This window comes from Leopardus geoffroyi, chromosome A1, assembly GCF_018350155.1.
Source record: "Leopardus geoffroyi isolate Oge1 chromosome A1, O.geoffroyi_Oge1_pat1.0, whole genome shotgun sequence".
Taxonomy (NCBI): Eukaryota; Metazoa; Chordata; class Mammalia; order Carnivora; family Felidae; genus Leopardus; species Leopardus geoffroyi.
In genome coordinates this window covers 185,392,465-185,411,984 of record NC_059326.1, presented here as the reverse complement: position 1 = coordinate 185,411,984, position 19,520 = coordinate 185,392,465, and the positions used below count along the sequence as shown (strand labels likewise).

The following is a 19,520-nucleotide window of genomic DNA, read 5'->3' as shown; positions in this document are numbered from 1 at the left end:
AGGAAGCACTACAAAGTGTGTTTATTGGCTGTTAAGGAGTATTCTATCCTTTAAAGGGATGACAAGATATTAGAACTTATTTACTCTTACTGGATGTCCAAGAGATCTGTGCTGGAACTCAATGTTGGAAAACATGGCATTCAGAAAGACTGTCTGAGGTGGCTTTTCTTCAGATTCTTAGGAAAGGATTCTGTCTCTTAGTTCTCAATCCATCTTAAAAAGTTAGGAAAGAACCCTGAGGTATAGTATGGAAATAATAACTTTGAGGACTTTTCCAGAAATTTCCAGAAACCAAAATATCTTTCTCAAAATTTTAATGGAGGAGAAAGTTCTCCCCAAATCCCTTGAGTTAACCTCCATATGCCAGTCTTCTGTGATTTTGTATAGATGGTTAAAGTCTGAAAGAGATTAAAAAAAAAAAGTCAATGATAATTAGATTCATCCAAATAGACCTACATTTCTCAGCTGAAAATATAATCTGACAGAACCCTTATAAGAAAAATATTGGATTATTTTTCATAATGTTATCTCTATTTTAAAGAAAGGAAAGGACTACCATGAAGTAGATAAATTATGCTAAGAATTGAGTGTAACCTCCTTGCCATAGACTGAATAAACTGGACACACCTGTCTCTTGAGGTTCCTATCCTACCACCATGCATTCAAAACTTCAACTCTTCTGACTTTACACTCACTTTCCTCTACGTGAAATGTGCTTCCTTCACCCAGATTTCACATGGTTACTCCTTCTTACAGAGTTACTTTCTTATTTCAGCTCAGATGTTAAACTTTTCAGAATGATGTTTTTAACTGAACAATCTAAACTAACCCCTAGGTAACTCTGTCTGTTTTTCACATTTCTTATTCCTATCTGAAAATCTAGCTTATTTGTTTATTGTCTTTTTATCCCTAGAAGAATATATATTCTATGGAGACAGGAAACTTATATATCATGTTTATTGTTAGATTCTTATTTTCTATAAGAATGTCTAGAGTATTTGTTAAGAAATGAGTGAATTAAGAGTACAGTGGTTTTCCAAGGAAGAAAAATTAAAGATTTTGTTTCTTCAGTACTGGTTATGTGCCTAATACGGTACTTGACATATCATGAACACTTTGTTAGAATAGGATACAAAATACAATTTAACCAAATGCTGATCAATATACAGGTGACGCTTGAACAACACTGGAGTTAGAGCTGCCAATGCCCCCCTCTCCTCCATAGTTGAAAATCTGCATGTAAGTTTTGACACCCCAAAACTTAACTAATAGCCTATTGTTGACTGGAAGCTTTAGCAGTAACATAAACAATCAATTAACACATAGTTTGCATGCTATCTGTATTACATACTGTATTCTTATAATAAAGTAAGCTTAAAAAAGAAAATATTAAGAAATCATGAGGAGGAGAAAATACATTTATTGTACTGTGCTGTATTTATATTAAAAAAAATCCACATGTAAGTGGATCCCTGTTGTTTAAGGGTCAAATGTAATTAGAAAATGGTTAAAATAACCCCAGTGTCTTACTGTGTTATTGCTTGCTATCCCCATGGGTGAATAAAATTAAAGGCATGTGTAGTACATTTTTACACATTTCAGTGGGGGCTGTATACCGTCGTTGACAACTGGCTCCCAGCACTTTATTAGTGCTACACTGAGATATGCTCTAACAGTTCTGTACTCATCTGTCTCTAATCAAATGCAACCAAGTCTATACCTTATCTGCCTCATGCCTCACTCAGCCAAAGTTTCCATGTCTTGTTGGAATCCATCAGAGAAGATGTTCTATACTTCAGCATGGTTGTCAACTTCTCTTTATCATTAAGCTATTAATCTTATCTGGGGATGTGACCCTTGGTCATTTCTGCAATAGCTATGACCCTCTTTCCATATTAGCTCTAATAATAAATTTGGAAGTCCCATCAAGCCTAGGAATGAGCTGTGCAAATAAATATTATTCCAGAGTTAATGGTTATCTTTTCAAACAATAATCTTGTCCTCCAACCTGCTAGGGAGCTCCCCTGAAAGATAATTAAAACATTGATAAAGGATTGAAACCTAATATGTCTCCTCCCCAAACTCTGCCCACTCTCACTACCCTTGAATTAAAGCAAGTCCATCCAAGCAAAAAGTAAACTGAATTTTAAAAGATTCCAACACCTTCTCATCTGAGGTCCCACCAGGTTACTGCTAGCTTGTTTGGAATCTGGCTGCTTCATTATTGCTTTCAGCAGAATTAATATCAACTGCCTATTAGTTGTCAATGTCAATGTCTTTAAAATCCCTTGACCAGATCTCTAATGAAAAGACATTAGATGATAAGGCAAGTGATTTCTCTACTTTCTTTTTGGTGTCTGACATCATTAATGTGATTAATGAGGTGACCAGGGAACCCAAATCACTCGTCACCATTAGATTGCTAGTACAATAGCCAAAGCTCAAAGGTGGGGAAGGAATGGGAACAAAAGTCTTCTCTTATCTCTGTTGTGTACTCTATCAAGGAGACAAATGACCTACCTACAGGTGTGTACCTGTTTGGAATAATAAATATTTGATAATAGTAAAGGCTGAGAAAACCACAAATACATGTTTATTTGCTTTCGAATTATTTGTAATAACTAACAAAGACTTTTTACTGGTAAAGCTTAAAAATACATTCTAGATGACCAAATAATGATTATAAAATATAAAACAAATAGCCATATCAGTGCCTTTTAAAAGGAGTAAAAGGAAGGTACACTCACCAACAGAAGTGATTGGCTCATGTTAGTAAAAAATCCAACAGTAGTTCTTGCTTCAGGCACAGCCAGATGTATCTTGCCCCTCCTGTCCCTTTTGTTCTTTCTTTCTCTCCCATTGTGCATCTGTCCCTCCTTTTCTCTGCTCTCATCTACTTTGTTGTTTTCAAAATCCTAGGGAAAGATAGATGAAGAGCCAGTGAGGATTGAAAGAGAGAACTTCTTTTCTCTCATTGTAGTAACTTCCCAAAGTTGATACAATGCAGCTTGGGTCACTTGCTTAGTCTTAGAGGATGAGAATATAATATATATTGATGTGTTCACATAAGTCCAGTCCTGGAGAAGGGGGAAGTAGTTCACTCCAATGTGAAACATACTCCTAAGAGCAGGAAACTGCAATACCTTTTTACCAAAAAGAAAAATCAAACCTGAGCATCCAAATAATGGAATATCTACCAAGTAGTGTTTTTTAAAAAGAAATGGGGTTTGTGTTTAGTCATGCAAACTTTTTTCTGCAAAGTTATGAACTGATGGGCATTCTCATGTGTGGCTGGTAGGAGTATAAACTTTAAAATTTTCCTGGAGGGAAATTTCCTGGAGGTCACATTTTAAATATGAACATATACCTTGATCAGGCAACTACCATTCTAGGAATTTGTATCAAAGAAATAATAGTAAATCTTCACAAAAGTGTAACAAAAGTGATGTTTATCTCAAAGTATGTAGGACATCAAAGAATTGGCAGCAATCCAAATGTCCAAAAGGTAGGGGAGGAAATTAAAAACAGCATGGAAAGTAATATTTTTACATTTATCTACTTACTTGTCTGTTATTTAGTTAGTTAGTTATATAATCTGAACAGATATACACCCAGAGGCTCAAAGTGTTTGTCTCTGGGTGGTTGAAATGTGGGTGATTTTTCCTGCTTTCTTCTTGCTAATCTCTATTTACTAATTTGTCCCCAGTGAGTATAAACTTGCATTAATTGTGTAATGTTTGTATTCTGAGATAGGACAGCTTGAACACAGACTCCTTAATTTGCTCCAAACATCCTTTCTAAGTAATACTGTATTTGGATGGGAGGCATGGAATGCAGGACATAGAACACCTCTAATGTGTCTTTAGGGACCAAGAATCAATTAGAAACCATTCTCTTTTGTGTCTGTCCTAAGCTAAGGGGCTAGACCCAGGGGCTAGGTCTTACCTATGTTTGGGGTCTCTGGTGATGATTCAGGTTTCTTGGTAGTGAGGGAAATTAGCAAGCAGGTGCCCGTGCTCCTCTTCCAGAAAGACTATGCCTGCTTACTTGTTGCACGTGGGCCTAGTGATGTGGAAAGCCTAGAAAGAATTACATAGGAGAGAAAAATGCCCCCATTCCCTGAAAAGGGGGGAGGGGTGCCACTATAGCCCAACTTCACATGATATTTTAAAATTAATTCCAGATACAATAATCATTTAAATGCAAAATATAAAATAGTTAAAACATTATAAGAAACTTTAGAAGAATATTTGTATAACCTTGCATTATACAAGAGTCTCTTAAATAAGATAGAAGACCTAAAGGCACTACCTATATAATATTTCATTACATAAAAATTACAGATTTTTCATGCCAGTCATATCATAAACAGAGTTAAAAGTGAAGGGAGAGACTGAAAGAAATATTTTCAACGCTTGCCATATTAAGGGTTAATATTCCTTATATTAAAAAAAATCTCTAGAAATAATTAGGAAAAAGAAAAGTAACTAAAGGGACAATGGACAAAGAGGGAATCCTAGTGGTTAATAAACATACAAGAATTCTCTTAACCTCTTGGGGCTTAGGGGAATGGAAGTTAAAACAACAATGAGATGCCATTTTTTCACTCATCTCATAAAGAAATAATAATACAGTGACAATACAGTGCTGATGAGGAAACAGGGATATATAATCTTTATGTAGTAATTAGTAATATGTAATAACCGCTTTTGGGAATTAATCAGGCAAAAGCTGTTAAAATTGTAAACACCACCTTTGACCCACTAATCTCAATTTGGGAATCTATGCTATAGACATAAAAATCTTTGTGTTATATGAACAAAATGTCTATTGCAGCAATATTTTATTATGGCAAAATAAGAAAAAATAAAGGGCCACCAACAGGGGAAATGGTTGGATAAATCACAACACTTCTACTCTATGCAGGAATCCACTTCTATCCAGAAGAATAGGCTAAACCAGTGGCTCTTAAAGTCTGGCCCTTGGCCCAGTAGTCTCAGCATCACCTAGGAACTTGTTAGAAATGCATATCTGACCCCACTCCAGACCTATGGGAATGTCTGAGGATGGGGCCTGGTAATGTGTCCTAACAAGTCATCCAGTTCTGATGCGTGATTCTGATATGTGGTTACATCTATATCGACTGTCTTGAGAGATCTATTCATATTGTTACATGAAAAATTAAATTTCAGAGTAATATATTTAATGTGATGCATTTTTATAGAAACAAACATTAATAAAACACACATTTTTGACGTGTACTCATACTTCCATACAAGAAAGCAGACCTTGTAGAATGATACACCTGCTGCCATTAACATTGATTAACGAGGGAAAAGAGTAGGGGGAAAAAATAATCTCTGTCTCCATTCATCTCTTTCATTTTTCACTGGTAACAGTGAGCATATATAACTTTCCTAATTTCAAAAAAAAACATTTAAATAATAAATTAAAGAAAAAACAATCAATGAACCTAGATTTTTACCTGAACTATATCAAACAGACCCATGCTAATTGGACATCAATTTTGGTAAAAAGATTTTCCTTTCACCAAGCCTTAATTGGCCTTCAGACTTAGCTCATGATGGTCTTGACATAACCTTTCATTAAGCAAACTCTTTAAATAGGTAGATGGGTCAGAGCAAAGATTCTTGGATTTTGCTTGAAGGGGCTAAAAAGCACAATTCCTCTGGATTATTTTCTCCAAACTATCTTCATTAAAGTTAAAGTTAAAACCCATCCATTGGACCCTCTGAAAAGATTATAGTCACTGAAAGCAAATTATGTAGATGCCAACATACATAGTAAAACTTCAAGCAATTTATTAAATGCGAATTTTGTCCACTGGTACTTTATCCCAATCCTTTCCAATGTGCTTTAAATTATAAATTGTAAATGTGTAAAAACAATGTTTCCTATTTAAAACCTTAAAATCATTCATTGAAGTAACATTTTTAAGGTCAAATAAGTCACATGTTGAATTATTGTTTTTTTGGCTAAGATTTCCTTTCAAGGACAAAATATTCCAATAATATTACCTGAAACTGATCCTATCTATATCCAAAGTTTGTTAGAAAATACATTTACTTGAAAAGTTCTAGCAAGTCAATAGGTACACGACTGTGTGATTCAAAAGTTATATCCTAGGAAGTCACAGAAGCTATTAACAAAATAATAATGACTTCTCTGTAAATTTAACTTGTGATGTTGACTTCTTCCTTTTAATTACTTAGCTCTTGAATATAGTCAATAGTCTGATGAGCTCTGATTATGGAGAACTCAGCTAAAAATATTTTGAATTAATAATCAAATGCAATGTGACATTTAGGTTTCAAAAACTCTAGTCACCCCCGCTATCAACCCATTATTTTTCCATGGCACAACTTTAGGGTTATAACTGAAGTGAATCTCTAGTGATTAATGCCCAGGTGATTTGAATTTTACATATTGCAAGAAAATTAAGAGGAACATTTACTTGCCCTTAAAAAAAATCTATAATCCACAAAACAGAACCTAGATTTAAATGTCCTCAGGCCTGAAAAAATACTTCCATAGCCTTTTATGTCATGGTGGTCTAAATGATTTCCAAGACAATGTCATAAAAAGAAGCTTTTTGTCACTAACTTAGAAGAGATTAGACTTAAATAATTTAATTAAGTTAACAAAGTCCACTGTAATACTTTAGAAATGAATCTCTTTTAATCTTCCAATTTTATTGGTTTCATTACTGTTGTAAAGAATTTCTAACCCACGATTATATCTGTGCCTTTCCATACAGCCACTCAAGAGTCCTGAGGAAAAAAACCAACTAATTTTATTATATGCTTTGGTTCTCAGCAGACACCAACAAATAGAGAAAATCCTTTCTGCCTTAGCTCTAAAATGTTTGCTCTGCATTAACACATCTCACTAGTGTAAGTAAGTATATTTTTCTTCCTTCAAGCAAATATTTGAGAACCTACTATGTGCCAGTTCTTGCCAAGCATTTCAAGTGCATAAGGAAAATCAAGACAAGTATTTGACATAAATAGCTTAAATTACAGTGAAAATCTTTCTCTAAAATAGTTTCTTAAATACTTTTTGTTAACTCAGTAATTACTTAATCAGATGTTTGACTTAACACCCATGCTATTTCCTCCCCTATTAGTAACTGATTAATTCCTTTTACTATTTGCTCTAAGTGTTTCACTGCCCTCCACAGTGTTCCTTGGGATCCTTCCCTTCATTGAGGCTAGTTGGTCACTGACAGCTGACCAAGGAATAGATCCTATATACCTTCCAAAATTATTTTACTTTACTTCTATATTGTAACACCATTTCTTTTATCAAAAAGTGTTCTGAAATGCTGGAACCGAGGAGAATATTCTTATTTAAATATTAGGAATTTGTGTCTGCATAACTTAAAATACAATACCTTCCCCTGAAAGGATTTATATGCTGTGCTGATAGAGTTTATCATTTTTATTTGTGGTGTTAATAGAATTCAGATTTAGATATAATTTTCATGGTCTGCATTAACAAGAAAAAAAGGCAGACAGCTGAATAGATTCGGAAACTGCCCACGTTCAAGGCAATGAGCAGATTAAGTGTGAAGAGAAAAATAATATGGTTTTAGAAAAAAGTCTTTCTAGTTGAAACTCTCATCCATGGCCGTGGGATTATTTTTTCTCTCACTAAATCTTAGTCTGTTCTGTAGTCCTAAAAGACTACTTAGTAGAGGAAAAAATCCAATGTTGAAGAATGCACCTTACTGAAATCCCCACCAGTTGTTAATATCCCTCCAGGCCATGGCCAGATTTTGCATATAGTCAAGATTCTTTGGTCATCTATTGATTTTCAGATTACTATAGTTGTCTGAGAATGCCTTTTAATTTAGAGTCCTCTCTACCAAATTCCTCCTGTTAACCAGAGGAACCACAGACCATTGAGGCTGAAAAAGTTCAATTTCACCATCATCAGATATTAGTTTCCCCATGCTTCCAGATGATTACCCAGAAAATTCTTCTATACGTTTGCAACAACAAACTTCTTAAAATTTTGATGTCATCCAGTAGAAATTTTCCTGGAAAAATTCTTTACCTAAAAAGTACTTTAAACTACACAGAATTCTTAGAAAGGAGATTTATAGAACCCACACTGGGGTATCCGATTAGAACTACAACAAAGAAAATATGAACCACCATCTCCAACTACTGGTTAGGAAAGATGTTAGAGTTAAAATGCCTGGGTTTGATTCCAGCTGTGTAGTCTTGCACATATTACTTACTCCTTCTAATCTCTCTAAGCCTCAGATTCTCCACATATAAAATGAGGATAAAAGTAACACCCATCTCAAAGGGTTTAGTGAAGATTAAATAAAATAAGGTGCTCAGTACAATGCCCAGCACATAGTTCCCTTTCTATCAATTCATGATTCAACAAATATGTATGTGCTACTCTTTGGTAATTTTCAATATTTTAGTTAATAGATTTTTCTTAATAGAATTCTTAATAGATTCTTAATAGAATCTATTTTCTTAATAGATATCTTAATAGATTCTATTAAGACAATCTATTAGGATAGATTCTTAATAGAATCTAAAGGATTTACCAGCTTTAATGGTAATGCACAGTTCCAAAAGTCAGATTAGTATTTATCTATCTTCTGTAGTATTTTTTTTAATTTCTATTTTCTTATTCATAAGTAACATCTTAAATCTCTATTTTCCTCTTCCTTCTTTCTTGGTTATTTTGGGTTTTTTGTTTTTCTAACTTTCTAACTTTTGCTTTTCTAACTTCTAACTTCTTCATTTTAACCTTGTCTTATAGGCATTAGGACTCTGGTTATAGCAGCTTTTACTAAAACCTGTAGGCTTAGGTACGATGTGCCTCATTTCATTGCTTTGTAAAAAGTTGCAATGTTTGTTACCTTCTCTTTCACTTAAGAATAATCTGGAAATGGGTTTCTTAATTTCTATGCTGTCAAGATTCTTTTTGTTCATCTTTCAATTTTTGGATTACAGTAGTTATTTGAGAATACCTTTTAATTTAGTCATCTCTACCAGAAAAAAAAAGAGATTTTGTCTTAACAGTTAAAAATTCATAAACATCTAAGGAAAATTTTGAATTAACAATTCTTGTAGAACTTTAAGAATTCCAAGAAAAAATTTCATAAGCTCAATGGCCTCAATGTTGAGAAGCATAGAGCAATAAGAAAAATCAAATAAATCCATATTTGAATATCTAGGTATTCAATCTATGTTGCTTTATTTTGAATTTTAAATGTTTAGTAGAAATCAGATGGGTAGAATTTAAAGTATTCCCACTTGCTTTTATACTTTTTTCCTCTCAGTTTTAATAATAAATCTTTATAACTGAAGTCAATCCAGGGACTTTTCTGGAAGTAAAATTAATCAAAACCCAAGCATCAAAGCAGAAGTGTTCGGCGTAAAATGGGACCAGAAGACTGGTTGCAAGTAGGATGCAGATGATAAAAGTAAAGCCTATGTTGAAAAAAAAAACAGTAAGTGCACCATCTGAACAATAGGCACGAGACATCAGGATAAGAAAACCATATCATTGTGGTACTTCTGCCTCAAGGAGAAAAGGAACCCCAGGAACAAGTAGCTTAACTTCCAAGATACTAGCCAATGACTCCAGGTGTAGGGGACTCTGCGTTAGTTCTCAAAGTTTATAACCTAATCCTCAGTCCCAGAATAACAGAACATTTTACCATGGACCCAGAGTTCTCTCCAGTTTTATTTAGGGTTATAAAAAGAAAAGACTATTTCCACAACTGTAAGTAAAGTGGTTCTCACTAAACCTTAGTTTCCTCATCTGCTAAGTAGGTACTGGGTGGCAAGGGGCCTGATTACATAATCTATAGGGTCATTTTTAGCTCTAACATTTTAAAATTCTATAGGCTGGTTAATATATGTCTAGCCTAAGCATTAAAAACATATAATGAAATCTCACTTGCAAATAGCCAGTTTATAATAGACCTAACTAAAATAGTTTTGATCAAATACACAACACCCTGAAGTATTACTTGATAAGACTAGTTTTGAAATAATCCTGTCATTGATGATAAATTAGGTGTTTAGATATGAAGACTAATCATGTCAAAAGTTATTTTGTGATACTGAAATTTTATTTACAGAAAGAGAATAAGAAGTAAACTTTTGAGTCTTTAAAAGAAGCCAAGAATAGGGGCTAAATGTTTTCCATGTTCCAAATAACTGGGAATCATGAAAATAAAAACCATGGACTATCACTCTTTAACAGATGCTGTTGGTTCCCAACCCACATCCCCTGGGTCTCGTTACTTCAGTTTGGTCCTGCACAAATATCAACCACCAGTATTTGCACCTCTTGGCCCAAGAGTCTCTGATGCCTTGAAAGGCTGCCATGCCTATATGCAGCAGGCCTAAGGGACAGGGAACTAATGCCTGTACCCCAGAGAGCAGCCTAAACCAATTACTGAATGGAATTGCTATAGAAATGCACAGCTTGCTCACCCTGCAGGCAAAATACGTGTTTTACACCATTTTTCAGAATTTCCCGAGGTGTTAAGATCTGGCCACCAGTAGCAGTGGCTGCCTTGATGGTGCTTCCTATGCTGGCTACCTCACTCTCTCCATGTCTCTTCCCTACTTCCCTACTCATGTTTATTTGCACTTGAGTCTTTGTCTTAGGATCTGTTTCTGAGATTATCCAAACTAAGACTACCAGAAACACATTGATCTCACTGTGCAAGTAAATCTTTATATAAGGTATGATTTTGTCCTCCACCACTCCCCTTAAACACACACTCATGCTCTTTGCCCAAAATTAGGGGGTGGGGAGTGGCGGGAAACTTGGCAGGAATCTTGCATATGCAGTGAAAAAAAGCAATACACACTCACAAAAGAAAAATAAATGTGGAGGTGAAATTTAACATCTAACCTAGAAACAAAAATCATTAACAGAAACTTTTTCACAAATGAAGGTATTATAAGCTGAAGGGGTGGAGGGAAAAGGGATTATCCCTTTAGTTACCATTTCCCTGCTCTTAGGAGAATTTTGAAGATAAAGACTTAGACAAGCATATTTTATCAGGGTTGGTGTGAGTTAAGGGTACATTCTGCTGAACACTGGTTCTGAGTCTAAAAGCAAAATCCTGGCATAGACATATCATGGATATAACCTTAACATAATGCTGTTATGTTAAGGAGCTCAGTATGTTATCTGTACACATATAGTGAGAACCAAGATGGATCAGGCAGGCTTTAGAGACCTTTAGAGACTAACAAAGAAGAAGTTAGCCTTTTATAATTAGCTCAAGACTCTAGGAAGGAAGGTAAAAAGAAACTGTGACTCTCTCTCTCTGTCTCTCTGCCCCGTCAGCATTCTGTCTCTCTGTCTCTCTGTCTCTCTGTCTCTCTCTCAAAATAAATAAATAAGCTTTTAACAAATGAATTCAGTCTTTTTTGCGAATCCTTTTTCCCTTCCTTTTTTTCTGATCTCTTTCAAAGGGAATTTTCTTGGTAAGCCCAGTCCCCAAGATTTTATCATTCTAAATTTGGAGAATAGATAAAGTAATTCTGAATGGAGGAAAGGGTATGCTTCAAAAACCACATGGTCTGGGGCTTCATAAGACAGAAAGTAAAGGGAGAGAATCAAAAAGAATCAGGGACTAGTATGATATATGAAAATTTGATAAATTGAGACAAGAAAGGGTATTTTATAGTGTTGTTGAATTACAGAGCTGTGATTCAAATATAAGACATTCAGATACTTGTCTGTAAGTATAAAATTATACTAAAGTATCAGTATAGTATAATATAGTATAGTATAGTATAGGAAGTATTGCCTGCAATACTAAACTAAGCGGCCTCTCTTACTCTCCTACCCTTTTCTATCCTGAAGCTATTTACAAAGATGTAAATGGGTCCCCACAGCACTAGCTGGACAGTTTTCAAATAATCTATAAGAAAATCAAACCACCAAACAGGCATTAAGCTATCATCTTCCCATCAACTATAATATCCTTCTGTCTCTATAAGACAGATGTTTAGATGTGTATATCCTATCCGGGAAAAAGTGGGAATTTTATTTCAGCTTTCTGTGCATCATTAGGTTGCTGGAAATCATGGAAACCTAAATTACACATGTAAGTTATTTCATGCATTGAGACCTCTTGTAGGAAGAAAGCAGCAATCAAATCAGTCAGCTCAAATCATCCTCGACATTAGCAAGGTGGCTGTAGGATCATTTTAAGAAATGACTTCCTGTTCCTATTAGCAGACTGATTATACTCGATATTCTGTTCCAGAAACATATCACCATACCAATCTCCCAAAATGTGTAGTAAAAGAATATAATTTCTTTGCCAGTGTTTACATTCAAGTCAAAGTTCTTAAAAAGAAAGAAGAAAGAAAGAAAGAAAGAAAGAAAGAAAGAAAGAAAGAAAAGAAAAGAACAAGAACAACACTACCAAAAAATTGGAACCATGACAGTTTGCACCCCACAGCAAAATCAATCATTAAGGCAAATATTTACTGTTTGGTTTTTGAACATAGATGTGTGGACAGAAGTTTAATGTCCATGCAATCTGTTTCCAGTGCATTAGCCATCACATTACAAACAACCAGCAAGATTCTTTCTTGTTTAAAATGTGTCCCACATGCTCAGAATCAATCTTGATCAACAGACTGCAGTATAATTTGGAAGTTCAGAAATGACAAGATTATGGACACATTTCAATTAAAAAATAATTTCAGAGAAGACAACTCATATGCATTATGTATCTAACAATGCTTCTGAAAGACATTTAGGAATCTACCATATCAAGTCTGAACAGAGAGTCTTGGTTTACTTTGTCAAACAATATAATGCAGATGAATTACTTATGGAGATGCTACAGGCAACCTTCCATTGTTTTTTGTAACCAATTCCTGAAATATATTCAAAAGTTAAATGTGAAAAAATAAAATGGTCTGTGTTAAATCTTAGCTCCACAAATTACTAGTTAAAAGATGTTCAATTACTTAACATCTCTGATTCATACATTTATTCACTCAACAGATACTTAACATTTGCCTGCTATGTGTCAGACACCATTCTAGATTTGGAGAATGTAGAAGTCAACAGGAGAGGCTACAGGCCCTGCCTTCATACTTTTAAGCAAAGGAAGCAACAAAAAGGACAAATAGATAACATATTAGAACATGATAAATGTAGAAAGAAACATTTTTAAAAAGAAGAGAATGGGATATGAACTATTAGAGAGGTCTGAGGTATGTGTTAGGTAGATATTTTAGATAGAACCGGGTAAGATGTCGCCAAGATGACCTTGGTGATAACATGAAGGAAGTGAGAAAACACGTCATGTCGATGTTCATGGAAGGAAAGAGTGCTCCATGAGTGGCAAGTGCAAAAGCCCTGAGGCAAGACTATGCCTGACAAGATATGAGGACAGCTAGAGCAGAGAGATTAAAAGTAGAGTGGTAAGGGGCGCCTGGGTGGCTCAGTCGGTTAAGCAGCCAACTTCAGCTCAGGTCATGATCTCGCACTCCGTGAGTTCGAGCCCCGTGTCGGGCTCTGTGCTGACAGCTCAGAGCCTGGAGCCTGTTTCAGATTCTGTGTCTCCCTCTCTCTGACCCTCCCCCGTTCATGCTTTGTCTCTCTCTGTCTCAAAAATAAATAAACGTTAAAAAAAGTTTTTTTAAAAAAGTAGAGTGTTAAGAGATGAGGTCAGGATAGTAATGAGATCACAGTTGGAGAACAGGCTGGGAAAGCCTTTTAGTTCATAGCAAGGATCTTCAAGATAATAAGTTATTAGAGGATTTTGAGAAATAACATTATCAGGCTTACATTTAACAGGGATAATAATAATTCTTGCTCATAGGTTTACTGTAAAGATTAAATAAAATAATTGACATAAAATGTTTCCCACATTACATGACAAAGGTGAAAAATAAAATATTAGCTTCCATAATTATTTTCATTAACTAGACAGAGATTAGAAAAGCATGATCAAAATAGAAAGTCATTGCATGGGTATGCCTTTTATTTTTTTTTATTTTGTCTCTGTTCTTCAAAAATAAGAATAATAATCCAAGGAGGGAAAGGGAAATGATAAAGAGATGCTTTGGTTCAAAGATCAAGTGAAGATAATTTCTAGAACATTTAAGTGCTTTTAAAAAAAAAGAGGAAAAAATTTAGGGTACAAAACAGAAGAATATTAAAATTTCCAGGTAAATCTCTCAATGCTTTAAGCACAGAAATAATTGGAAATCGATTTTAAGCTATTTGAAATTGATTCTTCTTCCAATTTAGGGCCAGGAAGAAGGATCCAAAACTGTTTGGATGACTTTCGGCAAAGTATGATACTCGGTAAATAGAAAGAATATGTTGTAAATAGATTCCAAGAAAGCTACTAATAGGCCTCCCTGCTGGCTGAGCAAGATTACTGAAATAAAATAAAGCAAGGCAAAATGTGTTATTGCCTACTTAAGCAGTCTGGCATAAAAATTAATGCAGTAGCTGGATATGAGAGAAAAAAAATAAACAGATCATCTCAAAACCTCATGAAAGACAATGTATCTCATCTCTCCCAGTAAACTATGACAGGTGTACAATAGGCATGAATGATAAGACCACTGGAGGATTTATGATTTGAACTCCCAGAGAACCTTCAAAGTGCAGGATCTCATTTCACACACAGCCCAAGGAATAGTATGTCATATCTTTCCTTTTTATATCATTTTATGTATTCCATTTGTTTTAAGAGCATTTATTGATTATCTATTATGTGCAAGGGGCTGTGGAAAATAGAAAATTGTGTAAGACATGGTCCTCACCACCCAAGAAACTTACATTGCAGCAAAGGGACACAAGGCACAGACTATATCCATTCAACATAAGACACCATCCATTTAATTTAAAACAAAGTAATAACTCTATGGAAAAAAGAAAATCATTAAATATACATAGAACTTTTAAGATAAACCTCAATTTCAGAGGTTTGCACATTAAAGTTTGCAAGAAATGAATACCTTAATATATAAAATCAGGTATATAAATCTCTACACTAAGAGGAAGCGTAAGTGTCAAAGATAGTTTTTGAAATAAGTAGGTATTAGAGGAGCACAAGGGAAAAAGGTATTAGTACTGGGTCAGAGGGGTTAGCAAAATACAGATGACGTTAACATTTCAGCTGATCTTGAAAAAAGAACTAGAAAGTCTATAATGGAAATGGTGGGTAAAAAATGCATCCCAGGCAAATGGAAATGGAGGGTAAGAAATGCATTCCTGGCAGATGAAATAGCACACATTGAGGCATAGAGCAAAAATTACTCTGCACAGAGCAGCAGCCATAAATTGAGATCAGTGAAAGAAGGTTCATATTAGACCCAGTTGTAAGGAGCTTTAAATGTTAAATAAAGGATAGTAAACATTGCCTCGCTGGAATAGGAAGTTTTAAAAGTAGAGAACAAATACTCTCACATGCACGGTTTAGGAAGAGTCACAAGAAGCAGTCCATGGTGAACTGCCGAGAGGCTTTGCTGCAGAGTGGGAGAGTAGTAAGGAACCTCTGGTAACGCCCAAGGCTAGTGATGCCAAACCAAACCAGGGAGGTAAAACAGAGGATTGAACAGAGATGAATGTGTCTCTCCACTTAGCTCTTTTACTGACATGATCATAACTGATGCATAGTAATGTGAAATCAAAAGAAGAGCTGTTATTCATATTTTAAAGAGGAAGAAGCCAAGGGAGAAAATCTGTGGCTTTTTTATAACTATATCCTATGTTGAAAGATAAACTGAGGCACATTCAAAATTTTAAGAGGTGTTTGAGAAAAATCTGTTGTAACCAGGCAGCGCTAAACCATCAGTAGTTAAGAGCACTTAGCAGACAAGAACTATGGTAAACACCTATAAAGTATGGTTGCAAAGAAAGGAAATTATTTGATTGGCTATAGCTTAAAGCCTGGTAAGCTGTTTGTGATTGGTTGTCCTTAGCATTTTGATTTTGGAACCTTGAGGCATTCACAGGCTTAGATTTTGGTTTGCCTTACTGAGGCATTAAAACCACCTCAGTAATGGCCTCCTGCTCTAAAATTTACTGCTAGGTAGTAAAAGAATCAGTGCCATAAAACAATTCTACTGTCTCAGTGGACAGATCTTTTCTCTCTTCACAGGACATGAATTCATTCTCATGTACGTTCTTAGTCAGGAACCAAAGCATGAAAATGGTTTAGGATGACCTGGATATCACAACTTGAAAGATAAAAGCAGTACAAGATGAAGTGCTCAGTGCTCCACTGAACAAAAATGGAGGCAGTGACTCAGTACCACAATCTCACACAGTTGTTGACATTGTTAGTGACTGGGGCATTGTCTTCATGCCCAGTCTGTGGCTACATAATCAGAAAACTAAGAATGTCAGGTGACTGCATGGGATGAGAGGTGAATCAAAATTTTGGTTACTTCATTAGCAAGATTGAGGATAGAGTGATCTGCTAACTCCACATTCCTATTTCAAAGAAAAAATATTTCTGAAAGAAATTGGACATCCACACATCATCAAAAGAAATTTCATTTAATGATAATGGATAAATTACAAATCAAAATAGATTAAGTTCCCTAGCATTACTGGCATGGTGAACATTGGTTCTCCACTTCCAAAGAATTTCTTAGATATGTGGTACATATCTAATGACGATGGTCTTTGGGACAACAGTATCAGAATTACCATGGGTGATCCATAGTTCAGATTATAAACCAGGTATACTGCAGCTAGCCTTGGAAACCTTGGCAGCCAGATTTGGAAAACACTGTTTCATGGGATATTGTGACCAATAGATGGTTCACATTGAGTCCATGAGAATAAATTTGTCTTTATCTTTACATGCCATAATAACTTACATGTTTGATTATATTCCAAGCCACATTCTCTCACAAGCAACCAAATTCTATATTTTAAGATAATTATATTAATGTTGAAACCAAACACTTATGAAAAGCACATATTCTCCCTTTTTTCTTTTTCAATTAAAAAAAATCCCACATATTCTTTTCTGTCTGGCATCTTTTAAGATGATCCATGTTATTGTATATATCAATAGTGTGTTTGCTTTTTGTTGCTGGGTATAATTTTTAACAATTGAGGAGAAAGTAATACTGATCACAAGGATTTTTCCATCTTAAAGCTTCTTCTTTTCTTTTTTTTTTTTTTATTTATTTTTTTTTTAAATTTTTTTTTCAACGTTTATTCATTTTTGGGATAGAGAGAGACAGAGCATGAATGGGGGAGGGGCAGAGAGAGAGGGAGACACAGAATCGGAAACAGACTCCAGGCTCTGAGCCATCAGCCCAGAGCCTGATGCGGGGCTCGAACTCACGGACCGCGAGATCGTGACCTGGCTGAAGTCGGACGCCTAACCGACTGCGCCACCCAGGCGCCCCTCTTCTTTTCTTTTTAAATATAATTTATTGTCAAATTGGCTAACATATAGTGTGTAAAGTCTGCTCTTGTTTTGGGAATAGATTTCCATCTTTCATCGATTCCATACAATACCCAGTGCTCATCCCAACAAGTGCCCTCCTCAATGCCCATCACCCACTCTCCCATGCCCCCAACCCCCACTAACTCTCAGTTTGTTCTCTGTATTTAAGAGTCTCTAGTGGTTTGCCTCCCTCCCTCTGTGTTTGTAACTATTTTTCCCCTTCCCTCCCCCATGGTCTGTTGTTCAGTTTCTCAAGATACACATATAAGTGAAAACATGGTATCTGTCCTTCTCTAACTTATTTCACTCAGCATAATACCCTCCAGTTCCATCCACGTTGCTGCAAATGGCATGATTTCATTCTTTCTCATTCCCAAGTAGTATTCCATTGTACATATAAACCACATCTTTTGTATCCATTTGTCAGCTGATGGACATTTAGGCTCTTTCAATAATTTGGCTATTGTTGAAAGCACCGCTATAACACTGGGGTACATGTGCCCCTATGAATCAGCACTCCTGTATTCTTTGGATAAATTCCTAGTAGTGCTATTGCTGGGTGGTAGGGTAGTTCTATTTTTAATTTTTTGAGGAACCTCCACACTGTTTTCCAGAGCAGTTGCACCAGTTTGCATTCCCACGAACAGTGCAAGAGGATTCCCATTTCTCCACATCCTCGCCAGCATCTGTACTTTCCTGAGTTGTTCATTTTAGCCATTCTGACCAGCGTGAGGTGGCATCTCAGTGTGGTTTTGATTTGTATTTCCCTGATGATGAGTGACATTGAGCATCTTTTCATGTGTCTGTTGGCCATCTGGATGTCTTCTTTGGAAAAGTGTCTATTCATGTCTTCTGCCCATTTCTTTACTGGATTATTTGTTTTTCAGGTGTTGAGTTTGGTAAGTTCTTTATAGATTTTGGATACTAACCCTCTATCTGATTAAGTCATTTGCAAATATCTTTTCCCATTCTGTTGGTTGCCTTTTAGTTTTGTTGATTGTTTCCTTTGCAGTACAGAAGATAAAGCTTATTCTTAACTGTTAGGTATTTACACATATATGTACATATATACATAACCACCCATATCTGCATGCTACAAAGTTTATGTATGATTTTAAGATTATTCTATTTGTAGTTTTACAGTTTGTGATGATATCCTGTTGGCTTTGAGAAACCTCCATTTCTTTCATGTCCTTTAAAGAAAGGAACACAGAAGTCTTATTTTTCCAAGTTCTTTATAGGATGGACCTGTTCAGTTATTGCATTAGTGATGGATCTACTCTACTACTCTAGTGAAAGACGTGGGTGGGTTCGTGATAATTCTCATGAACAAAACACAAATATATCATACAAATTTTGTATAAGTCATCAGGGGATGTGCTAGAAAAAAAATATTCTAAGGCAAGTTTCCATAAAAAGCCTGACAGTAAATAGTTTAGGCTTTGTGGGCCATATGGTGTTTGTCACAGCTACTCAACTCTGCCATTGTAGCATGAAAGCAGCCACAGACGATATGTAAATGAATGAGCGTATCTGTGTTCCAATAAAATTTTATTTACAAAAATAGGCAATTAACAACAGATATTAGAATGGCCAAAATCCAAAATTCAGGCAACACCAACAACTGGTGAGGATGTGGGGTAACAGGAACTCTCACCCATTGCTGGTGAGAATGCAGAGTGGTACAGCTACTTTAGAAGACAGTTTGGTGATTTCTTAACAAATGTACATACACACACTCTCACAAAAACCTGCATGTAGATACTTGCAGTAGCGTATTCAAAACTGCCACAACCTCAAAGCAGCCAAGATGTCCTTCATTAGGTGAATCACTAAACAAACTGTGGGATATCCATTAAATGAAATATTATTGAGTAATTCTAAAAATGAGCTATCAAGGGGTGCCTAGGTGGCTTAGTCAGTTGAGCATTCGACTCTTAATTTCAGCACAGGTCATGATCTCACAGTCGTGAGATGGAGTCCTTAGTTGGGCTCCATGCTGGGCTTGGAGCCTGCTTAAGGTTCTCTACCCCTCCACCCACCCAGCTCA

The 19,520-nt window shown here is 35.5% G+C and overlaps 1 long non-coding RNA gene across 1 annotated transcript in view; it reads right to left on the bottom strand.

Annotated features, from left to right (window-relative positions):
* Positions 1–297: 297 nt before the first annotated feature.
* The window catches only part of LOC123611121, a 206,884-nt gene continuing 187,661 nt past the window's right edge, over positions 298–19,520 (bottom strand). The window contains exons 8-10 of the long non-coding RNA XR_006718447.1: positions 3,946–4,079; positions 2,748–2,915; positions 298–398 (exon numbers count right to left, since the gene is read on the bottom strand). This is a non-coding gene — a long non-coding RNA (uncharacterized LOC123611121). The remainder of the gene's footprint in view (positions 399–2,747; positions 2,916–3,945; positions 4,080–19,520) is intronic.